At 36.2% G+C, this 9,211-nt stretch overlaps 1 pseudogene; it reads left to right on the forward strand.

Moving 5' to 3' along the window:
- LOC115506889 overlaps positions 1-7,422 on the forward strand; it is a 53,494-nt pseudogene extending 46,072 nt beyond the window's left edge.
- Positions 7,423-9,211: the final 1,789 nt, after the last annotated feature.

Consider the following 9,211-nt stretch of genomic DNA (forward strand, 5'->3'; position numbering starts at 1 on the left):
CTACCAAAGCTGAAAGAGGAAGAAGAGGAAAATTTGAACAGACCCATAGCCAGTAAAGAAATCAAATTACTAATCAAAAAGCTCCCAAAAAACAAGAGTCCAGGGTCTGATGGCTTTCCAAGGCAATTCTACCAAACATTTAAAGAAGAGTTAACACTTACTCTCTTGAAGCTGTTCCAAAAAATAGAAATGGAAGGAAAACCCCCAAACTCTTTCCATGAAGCCAGCATTACCTTGATTCCAAAAGCAGACAAAGACCCCACTAAAAAGGAGAACTATAGACCAATTTCCCTGATGAACATGGATGCAAAAATCCTCAATAAAATACCAGCCAACTGGATCCAACTATACATTAAAAAAGTTATTTACCACGACCAAGTGGGATTTATACCTGGAATGCAGGGCTGGTTGAATATTCACAAAACAACAAATGTGATGCATAACATCAATAAAAGAAAGGACAAGAACCATATGATCCTCTCAATAGATGCAGAGAAAGCATTTGACAAAATACAGCATCCCTTCTCCATAAATAAACCCAAGAAGGTAGCGATAGAAGGATCATACCTCAAGATCATAAAAGCCATATATGAAAACCCAATGCTAATATCATCCTAAAGTCAGGAACAAGACAGAGATGTCCACTCTCGCCACTGTTATTCAACATAGTATTGGAACTCTTAGTCTCAGCAATCAGACAATGCAAAGGAATAAAAGGCATCCAAATTGGCCAGGAGGAAGTCAAACTTTCACTCTTCTCAGATGGCAAGATTCCACAAAAAACTGCTAGATCACAGGATATAAAATCAACGCACAGAAATTGGCTGCGTTCCTATACACCAATAATGGGGCAATGGAAAGAGAAATCAAGGAATCGATTCAATTTATGTTTGCACCAACAACCATATAATACCTAGGAATATACATAACCAAAGAGGTGAAAAATCTATACACTGAAAACTATAGAAAGCTTATGAAAGATATTGAAGAAGACACAAAAAAGGGAAAAATATTCCATGCCATTGTTAAAATGTCAATACTACCCAAAGCAATCTACATATTCAATGCAATACCTATCAAAATAATACCAGTATTCTTCACAGAGCTAGAACAAACAATCCTAAAATTTGTATGGAACCAGAAAAGACTCCAAATAGCAAAAGCAATCTTGAAAAAGAAAAACAAAGCAGGAGGCATCACAATCCCAGGCTTCAATACATATTACAAAGCTTTAATCATCAAGACAGTATGGTACTGGCATGAAAACAGACACTCAGATCAATGGAACAGAATAGAGAACCCAGAAATGGACCCACAAATGTATGGCCAACTAATCTTTGACAAAGCAGGAAAGAACATCCAATGGAATAAAGACAGTCTCTCCAGCAAGTGGTGCTGGGAAAACTGGACAACAACATGCAAAAAACTGAACCTGGACCACTTTCTTACACCATACACAAAAATAAACTCAAAATGGATGAAAGACCTAAATGTAAGACAGGAAACCATCAAAATCTTCGAGGAGAAAGCAGGCAAAAACCTCTTTGATCTTGGCCACAGCAACTTCTTACTCAACACGTCTCCAGAGGCAAGGGAAACAAAAGCAAAAATGAACTATTGGGACCTCATCAAAACAAAAAGCTTCTGCACAGCAAAGGAAACAATCAGCAAAACTAAAAGGCAACCGACAGAATGGGAGAAGATATTTGCAAATGACATATCAGAAAAAGGGTTAGTCTCCAAAATCTATAAAGAACTTATGAAACTCAACACCCAAAAAACAAATAATCCAGTGAAGAAATGGGCAAAAGACATGAATATATACTTCTCCAAAGAAGACACTCAGATGGCAAATAGACACATGAAAAACTGTTCAACATCACTCATCATCAGGGAAATACAAATCAAAACCACAATGAGATAACACCTCACACCTGTCAGAATGGTAACATTAACAACTCAAGCAACAACAGATGTTGGCAAGGATGTGGAGAAACAGGATCTCTTTTGCATGACTAAGGGGAATGCAAACTGGTGCAGCCACTCTAGAAAACAGTATGGAGGTTTCTCAAAACATTAAAAATAGAACTACCCTACAACTCATCAATTCCAATACTAGGTATTTATCCAAGGAATATAGGTGTGCTGTTTCAAAGGTGCAAACGCACCCCAATGTATATAGCAGCACTATCGACAATAGCCAAAGTATGGAAACAGCCCAAATGTCCATCGATGGATGAATGGATAAAGAAGACGTGGTATATATATATAAATGGAGTATTATTCAGCAATCAAAAAGAATGAAATCTTGCCATTTGCAACTATGTGTATGGAACTGGAGGGTATTATCCTAAGGGAAGTTAGTCAGTTAGAGAAAGACAAACATCATATGACTTCACTCAGATGTGGAATTTAAGATAAAACAGATGAACATAAGGGAAGGGAAGCAAAAATAATATAAAAACAGGGAGGGGGACAAAACATAAAAGACTCTTAAATATAGAGAACAAACAGAGGGTTGCTGGAGGGGTTGTGGGAAGGGGGGTGGCCTAAATGGGTAAGGGGCATTAAGTAATCTCCTGATATCATCGTTGTACCATATGTTAACTAACTTGGATGTAATTTAAACAATAAAATAAATTAATAATTAAAAAGAAAAGAAATCACCTGAGAAGCTTGGTCTTCCACACACCCTCAACAGTAACAAGGTGATTTCTGCACTGGGGTGATGTTAGAGAAAGCTAACTGCCCAACATAAATGAAACCCCTATAACTTTTAGTATGAGTGAAAGTCAGATGTGGAGCATTAACAAGGCACTTCCTTCCTTCCCAGCCAGGGAGTCATCAGTGGAGGTCTAGTGAAGAGATGGAAATCCTACCCTTTCCAGGAGTAATGAAAATTTCCCCAACCTTGGGTGTTAATTGAGGTTGAATAGGGAATATAGACTTCTACCCCTACCTGGAAATAATGAGGTGACACCCCTCTTACCTGCCAAATCAGTATCAAAAAAGGCCAGCTAAAACAGGTTTAAAAAAGATCCAGAGCCTCATAATATTACAGCCAAAATGTTCAAACTTCAACTGAAAATTACTTGTACAAGGAACCATGAAGATCTCAAACTGAATGAAAAGAGACAAAATAAACGGTAACCCCAAGATGACACAGTTGTTAGAATATCGGTCCAAGATTAACCATCATCATAATCATACTTCAGTGGGCAATGATGAACACAATTGAAGCAAATGATAAAACAGAGAAACTCAGGAACAAATAGAAAGTCTCAACAAAGGAACAGAGGACATAAAGAACAAAATGCAAATTTTAGAACTAAAAAATAAAATCACCAAAATATAAAGCTCAATTGATGGTCCCAACATCAGATTATAGGGGATAGAGGAAAGAATTGGTAACCTAGAAGACAGAGCAATAGAAATTACCCCATCTGAAAAATAGAAAATATAGTGAAAAATAATACACAAAGCTGCATTGACTTATGGGACTATAACAAAAAATCTAATATTTCTCATTGGAGTCCTAGGAGAAGAGTGAGAGGGTGGGTCTGAAAAAAATGCTCAAAGAAATAACAGCTGAAAACTTCCCACATGGTTCCCTACAGGTTCAAGAAGCTAAGTGAATCCAAAAATGGTAAATGCAAAAAAATCCACACCAATACATCATAGTCAAACTTCTTAGACTAAAGTCAAAGAAATAATATTGAAATCAGTGAAAGAGTAATGATTACTTATCTATAGGGGGAAAACAATTTGAATAGCAGACTTCTCATCAGAAACCATGAATGCCAAAATAAAGTAGCACAACACTTTCAAGTGCTGAAACAAAAACTATCACCTTAGAATTCCATATCCAGAAAAAATATCAAGAATGAAGGGGAAATCAAGACATTCCCAGATGCAGAAAAACTAATAGAATTTATCATGAGCAGACTTACCTATAAGAATGGCTAAAGGAAGTTCTCTTAACAGAAAGAAAATAGTAAAAGAAAGAAACTTGGAACATCATGAAAAGAAATAACACAGTAACCAAAAGTATGGGTATATACAATAGGTTTTCCTTCTCTTGAGTTTTCTAAAGTATATTTTATGGTTAATGCAAAAATTATAATATTGTCTGATGTGGTTCTAAACATATGTAGAGAAAATATTTAAAACAATCACATTATAAATAGGGAGGGTAAAAGGACATAAAGGGAGCTAAAGTTTCTATACTTCATTCAAACTGGTAAAATGATGATACATGTAATAAGTTACATACATGTATATAAAATGTAATACCAAAAGTAATCACTAAAAATTCTATACAGAAAGAATCTAAGGGTGCCTGGGTGGCACAGTCGGTTAAGCATCAGGCTCTTAATTTCAGCTTAGGTCATGATCTCACAGTTGGTGGGATTGGGCCCCATGTCGGGCTCTGCACTGAAAGTGTGGATCCTGCTTGGGATTCTCTCTCTCCCTCTCTCTCTCTCTCTCTCTCTCTCTCTGTCCCTTCCCCACTCACATGTACACACATGTTCTCTCTCTCTCAAAATAAATAAACTTAAAAAAACACTTTAGATAAATCAAAATGGAATTCTAAATAATGTTCAAGGAACCCACAGGAAAATAAAATAAGTAAAGCCTATAAATCAAAAACAGAAAACAAAAAATAAAATGGCAGACTTCAACCCTGATATACTGATAATTTACAATGGTCTAAATATACCAGTTAAAAGACAGAGATTAGCAGTGGGAATTTAAAAACATGACCTGACTTTATGTTGTCTACAAGAAACTCACTTAAAATATAATGATATTGACAGGTTGAAAGTAAAAATAGAGAAAATGACATATCAAGCAAAGGAGACTAGGAATAGCCATATTAGTATCACTAGGAATAGCCATGTTAATATCACATAAAGTAAACTTCAAAGAAAATTACCAGAGACAGAGATGGGCATTACATAATGATAAAAGGAAAAGTCTACCAGGAATCCTAAATGTGTATGCACCAAACAACAGGGCTGAAAGATCTATAAAGCAAAAACTGATAGAACTGTTCTTAGAATTGGAAAAACAGAACTCTTTCTCTATTTAGAAAAATAGACAAATCCACAATTATACTAGGGGGAAATATGCAAGTATATGGAATTGAGCAACACAACCAACAGGATAAATAGGGCACTACACCCAATAACAGTCAACTACACATTCTTTTCAAGTACCCATGAAACACATACGAAGATAGATCATATTGCGGGCCATAAAACAAATTTCAATCAATTTAAAAGAATTTAAATCATACCAAGTGTGTTCTCCAACCATAATGGAATCATACATGAAATCAATAACAGTAAAATAACAGTAAAATCTTCAAACTCTTGGGAACTAAATGCACTCCTAATTAATCCATGAGTTAAAGAGGAAATGTTGGAGGATATCAAAAAGTGCTTCAGAATGGATGAATGAAAATGAAAACACAACATATTAAAATTTGTTAAGACTAACTGAGGGTTGATGGGGGGTGGGAGGGAGGGGAGGGTGGGTGATGGGTATTGAGGAGGGCACCTTTTGGGATGAGCACTGGGTGTTGTATGGAAACCAATTTGTCAATAAATTTCATATATATATATATATATATATATATATATAAAATTTGTTAAGACAGCTAAAGCAGTGCTGAGAGGGAAATTTATAGCACTAAATGCATATATTAAAAAACAGTAATAGTCTCAAATCAATAATCTAAACTCTCAGCTTAAGAACTTAGAAAACAAAAAGAAAAATAAACCCAAAGCAATCAGGAAAGAAATAATAAACAGCAGTCAATAAAAGTGAAAATAGAAAAATAATAGAGAAAATCTATGAAATAAACAGATGGTTCTTTACTTTTTTCAAGTTTTTATTTCCATTCCAGTTAGTTGATATAAAGTATAATATTAGTTTCAGGTGTACAAAATAGTGATTCAACCCTTCCATTTAACACCTGGTGCTCATCACAATAAGTGCACTTCTTAATCCCCATCACCTATTTAACCCACACCCTCACCCACCTCCCCTCTGATAACCATTAGTTTGTTTTCTATAGCTAAGAGTCTGTTTCTTAGTCCCTCTCTCTCTCTCTCTCCCTCTCTCTCTCTCTCTCTCTCTCTCTCTCTGCTTTGCTCATTTGTTTTGTTTCCTAAATTCCACATATGAGTGAAATCATATGGTATTTGTCTTTCTCTGAATGACTTATTTTGCTTAGCATAATACTCTCTAGCTCAATCTATGTCGTTGCAAATGGCAAGATTTCATTCTTTCTTATGGCTGAGTAGTATTCCACTGTATGTATGTACTACATCTTCTTTATCCATCATCAGTCGATGGACTCTTGAGTTGATTCCATAATATGGCTATTGTAGATAATGTTGCTATAAACATTGGGATGCATGTAACTCTTTGAATTAGTATTTTTGTATTCTTTGAGTAAATACCCAATAGTGCTATTGCTGGGCTGTAGGGTAGTTATATTTTTAAATTTTTGAGGAACATCCACACTTTTCCAGAGTGGCTGCACCAGTTTGCATTCCCACCAACAGTGTAAGAGGGTTCTCCTTTCTCTACATCCTCACCAACACCTGTTTCTTTTTTGTTGATTTTATCCCTTCTGACAAGTGTGAGGTGATAGCTCATTGTAGTTTTGACTTGCATTTCCCTGATGATGAGTGATGTTGAGCATCCTTTCATGTGTCTGTTGACCATTTGGATGTCTGCTTTGTAGAAATGTCTGTTCATGTCTTCTTCCCATTTTTTAATTGGATCATTCATTTTTGGGGGGTGTTGTGTTTTATAAGTTCTTTATATATTTTGGATATTAAGCCTTTATCAGATATGTCATTTGCAAATATCTTCTCCCATTCTGTAGATTGCCTTTTAGTTTTGTAGAAACTACAAAATCCATGGAAAGTACAGGTCATGACAGCTGCATCCCTGATGGTTCTGAGTGACATTATCTCACAGCAGCTGGTGGAGAGGTGATGTCTGTAGGAACACCAGACTGGCTGGACCCTAACTATGGTCTCCCTGGGCTGTGGTTTTGTGGGCTCTGTAGTAGAAGGCTTGTACAGGGGTTTTGACCAGCTTATCCCCAGCACCACCAAGGTAGATGCACTAAAGACGATGCTATTAAATCAGTGGAGCTTTGCCCTGTGCTTTCTAGGCTGTTTCTTCCCACTGGTAGGAGCATTCAATGGACTTTCAGTCCAGGACAGATGGGCCAAGCTACAGCAGGACAATCCTAGTTTCCTTATTACCAATTATAATCTCTAGCCTGGTGTGCAGTTAGCCAACTTCCACCTGGTTCACCTTCATTACAGCTTGGCCCTTGTCCAGTGTGTTGCTGTTATCTGGAATGCCTATCTATCCTGGAAGACACACCAGCTCTAGGCCTGCCTTACTCCATTGTCTCTACCTTGTGGTGATCCAGCTTGACCTGGATGGTCAGACAACCTCCTCAAAGTGGGCATATCAGATTTCATGGGGTTCAGTTGCAAGTCAGAACTTAATGGGTTTAGAACCTGACTGCTTTTGAAATCATTAAAACCTTTATAATTGTCTTATACTCAAAACAAAGAGATCATTCTTTTAAAAGATCAATAAAACATTCTAGATCCATCCATGCTGTTGCAAATGGCAAGATTTCATTCTTTTTGATCACTGAGTAATTGGGGCTCAATGTGCCCCTTCAAATCAGCATTTTTGCATCCTTTGACTACCTAGTAGTGCAATTGTTAGGTCATAGGTAGATCTATTTTTAATTTTTTGACGAACCTCCATACTGTTCTCCAGAATGGCTGCACCAAGTAGTACAATTGCTGGGTCATAGAATAGTTCTATTTTTAATTTTTTGAGGAACCTCCATACTATTCTCCAGAGCAGCTGCACCAGTTTGCATTCCCACCAACAGTGCAAAAGTGTTCCCCTTTCTCTACATCCTCATTAACAACTTGTTTCCTGAGGATGGAACTAGAATGTATTATGCTAATAGAAATAAGTCAGTCAGAGAAAGACAAATATGATTTCACTCATATGTGGAATTTAAGAAACAAAACAGATGAACGTAGGGAAAGGGGAAAAATCAGATAAAAATAGAGAGGGAGGCAAACCATAAGAGACTCAAATACAGAGAACAAACTGAGGGTTGCTGGAGGGGAAGTGGGTGGGGGGATGGACTAAATGAGTGATGGGCATTAAGGAGGGCACTTGCTAGGATGACCACTGGGTGTTATATGTAACTGATAAATCACTAATTTATATTCCTGAAACCATTATTACACTATATGTTAAGTAACATGGATTTAATTAAAATTTAAAAATTTAAACAATTAAAGAACCAAGAGAACACATACATATTTATAAGTGTGTTTGTTCACTGTAGTGCCACTTAAAAAAAATAAAACATTACCAAAAAAATCCGTGAAATGTTTAACAACTGAAGACTGGTTGAAAAAATTGTGGTATATTTATGTGATATAATGTTGGCAGTTATAAATTGTACTTTAGAGAATATCTACTATCATGAGATCAAATGTGAAGCTTCATTTTTACACAACGTGAAATTAAATATGCTGCATAATAATGCCCAGCACACACGAGAGACTATTTACAGTCGATTTCTATGTGTGATACAACTATATGGGATTGTTATTTACCTCTGTATTTTCTTTTATATTATGTTTCTGTTGTCCAAATTTCTTTTTGTTGTTGTTTTTTTAAATGTTTATTTTTGAAAGAGAGAGAAAGAGAGAGAGAGAGGGAGAGCACAAGTGTTGGAGGGGCAGAGAGAGGGAGGCACAGAATCTGAAACAGGCTCCAGGCTCTGAGCTGTCAGTGCAGAGCCCAATGTGGGGCTCGAACCTATGAACTGTGAGATCATGACCTGAGCAGAAATTGGATGCTTAACCAACTGAGCCACCACGTGCCCCTTCAAAATTTCTTTAATTAGTTTTTTGGTAAGCAAATTATATGTTACTATAATAAATGAATAGCTGTTATATTGGCATATAAAAAACTGAAAACACTATGGGAACAAGTAGATATAGGTTGTGTTTATTAGTAGAAAATTGCAATATTGCAAAGATGTAACTTCTCTTTAACCTATTTATTAAGAAATTAATCTACAAACCTGAAATAAATAAATAGACCAATAAAGTTGACAAACCTCTAGAGAGACTGA

The sequence above is a fragment of the Lynx canadensis genome, chromosome X (genome assembly GCF_007474595.2).
Source record: "Lynx canadensis isolate LIC74 chromosome X, mLynCan4.pri.v2, whole genome shotgun sequence".
Classification (NCBI taxonomy): domain Eukaryota; kingdom Metazoa; phylum Chordata; class Mammalia; order Carnivora; family Felidae; genus Lynx; species Lynx canadensis.